The sequence below is a fragment of the Homalodisca vitripennis genome, chromosome 4 (assembly GCF_021130785.1).
Source record: "Homalodisca vitripennis isolate AUS2020 chromosome 4, UT_GWSS_2.1, whole genome shotgun sequence".
Lineage (NCBI taxonomy): Eukaryota > Metazoa > Arthropoda > Insecta > Hemiptera > Cicadellidae > Homalodisca > Homalodisca vitripennis.
Window position 1 is genome coordinate 200,164,119 of NC_060210.1, and position 3,074 is coordinate 200,167,192.

The 3,074-nt window shown below is 30.8% G+C and overlaps 1 non-coding gene across 1 annotated transcript; it reads right to left on the reverse strand.

The window, feature by feature from the left end:
- Positions 1-1,535: 1,535 nt before the first annotated feature.
- Positions 1,536-1,642, reverse strand: LOC124361586. Its single transcript, XR_006922343.1, has one exon. It is a non-coding gene; the product is annotated as a U6 spliceosomal RNA (small nuclear RNA).
- Between the last annotated feature and the right edge of the window lie 1,432 nt (positions 1,643-3,074).

Consider the following 3,074-nt stretch of genomic DNA (forward strand, 5'->3'; position numbering starts at 1 on the left):
TCTGTATGACGAAACATGTGTAACACTGGTACTTCGTAATAATCTTAGAAATATTTCATGACATGACAAAACGGTTGTCTTGTGGGTGTCTTCTTATTTTAACAGTTAGGCAACATAGTAAAATAACTAACAAGTACTTCTGTATGACGAAACATGTGTAACACTGGTACTTCGTAATAATCTTAGAAATATTTCATGACATGACAAAACGGTTGTCTTGTGGGTGTCTTCTTATTTTAACAGTTAGGCAACATAGTAAAATAACTAACAAGTACTTCTGTATGACGAAACATGTGTAACACCGGTACTTCGTAATAATCTTAGAAATATTTCATGACATGACAAAACGGTTGTCTTGTGGGTGTCTTCTTATTTTAACAGTTAGGCAACATAGTAAAATAACTAACAAGTACTTCTGTATGACGAAACATGTGTAACACTGGTACTTCGTAATAATCTTAGAAATATTTCATGACATGACAAAACGGTTGTCTTGTGGGTGTCTTCTTATTTTAACAGTTAGGCAACATAGTAAAATAACTAACAAGTACTTCTGTATGACGAAACATGTGTAACACCGGTACTTCGTAATAATCTTAGAAATATTTCATGACATGACAAAACGGTTGTCTTGTGGGTGTCTTCTTATTTTAACAGTTAGGCAACATAGTAAAATAACTAACAAGTACTTCTGTATGACGAAACATGTGTAACACTGGTACTTCGTAATAATCTTAGAAATATTTCATGACATGACAAAACGGTTGTCTTGTGGGTGTCTTCTTATTTTAACAGTTAGGCAACATAGTAAAATAACTAACAAGTACTTCTGTGTGACGAAACATGTGTAACACTGGTACTTCGTAATAATCTTAGAAATATTTCATGACATGACAAAACGGTTGTCTTGTGCGTGTCTTCTTATTTTAACAGTTAGGCAACATAGTAAAATAACTAACAAGTACTTCTGTATGACGAAACATGTGTAACACTGGTACTTCGTAATAATCTTAGAAATATTTCATGACATGACAAAACGGTTGTCTTGTGCGTGGCTTCTTATTTTAACAGTTAGGCAACATAGTAAAATAACTAACAAGTACTTCTGTATGACGAAACATGTGTAACACCGGTACTTCGTAATAATCTTAGAAATATTTCATGACATGACAAAACGGTTTTTGCTCTAATTTTTTAAGTTAGCAATATGTGTATTATATCATTGTAACCAGAGTAATTCCAAGATTTTTAATCAATCAAAACCTAAAAATAAAAAAATGTTGTAAAAATTTTAGGTTAACCTCTTGAACACCTCAGTAAAGTAAAGCCCGAGTGAAAGTGTTAATTTCTTTTCTCATGAAAAATAGCACTGTACGATTTTAATACACGGTAAGACAGTTTTCAAAATAAAATACGAAATACAGGCTTCTAAGAACAGGCACGTAATGCTATTTAAAAGCTATTATAACAAAAGAAAATTATTTCTTAAATAACAAAATCGTGTATTTCTTGTACTATTACATGAAAATAGAGCAAAAAATGTGGAACGCTTCACGATTTTGCGTGTCATCCTTGCGCAGGGGCCATGCTAATCTTCTCTGTATCGTTCCAATTTTAGTATATGTACTGCCGAAGCAAGTACATCTGTTGTTCACTCTCAGTTGGGTATATATGTTGAACTGCGTATACGTCATTTTGTTGTCGTGTTTCATTTAAATTGAAAGGCGGTAATAATTATAAATTTAACATAATTTAAATGTATTAATGACTTTCCATGAATCACAACGTATAGGATTACTATATTTCGAGTTTAAAATATGAAATTGAAGTTAATGTTGTTTAATTCTCATTATTAAATGCGCATAACTCGCGACGCGAACACGTACGATCTGAGTAGTGCTGCAACCTAGCGGCGGTGGAGCCAACCATGTGGAGAGCCTATCCAAGGGCAGTATCGCCGTGAGAGTACATACATTGTATTTAAACAAGATACTGTATTATATTATATTCCAATGTGCAGGGAATGTAAAGGTGCGTAACATTCACCCCGCGTAGTCTGAAGTCATGTGTGTTTCTTTTCGTAACTAAAAATATAAATTGGGTCACCTTCATTAAATTTAAATAGTTATATTGTTATGGAAAAATAATATTTTAGACATGATAACAGTTTATAATTTACTGGTTTCTAAGTAGCTATAATTTAAGATATAATTTTATGGTCAAAATCCATTTTAAAATATTAAAGCAGTATGACATTGCCAAAAAATGATCATTAATTAAAAGGAAAAATAACGGAGCGAAATAAAAAGTATATTACTACAAATATTTAATTTTAAATCGTTTGACAATTTATAAAGTTTAAGTTAGAGAGTATTCAGTAGTTTTTCAGTTACAATTGACTACGTCATACTATAAAATAAGCCTTTATTTGTGCAGATGGAGAGAGAGAATAGTAAAATATATATTCTTTACCACGTGAATACGTTTACAAATTGTATACATCAGTGACTATATATATTTATATATTCGATACCTATATATTTAGCAGCAATGTTAACCAAATCAATTGTAAAATTGTACAAAAGAAGTAAGGACGACTTTATTACCTCATTACAGAATCTGAAAAATCAGATTGACACAATTTAAGTTTTTCAGTCTATTGACCTCAAACTTTGTTATTGTTTTAGTACAATTAAATAACGTCTGTTTTTATACTCAAACTGTACAGTATAACTGTAATAATTGAGTTATTCAGTAAAAAATGTAAACTTACAAGTTTTTATTTGTTTGGCATGTTATGTTATAAATAACTTTGTCCATCACACAGAGTAGAGTGTACTTTGGCGCTTAATCGTATTTCAGAATTCAGCTTCGGTAAAACACGACTGCGCACCGATCCCAACCACTTTTTCTAAAAGTGATGGAAACATTAATTATTACGAATGAAGTAATCTTGTAAGTAACATTAAAACAATGGGAAGTTTTGAATAAGATATTTGAAAAGTTTATGTATTTATTTATATTTAATACATTACATTTTTTTAAAGGCATGGAGCATATTACTTTTTTCTTCA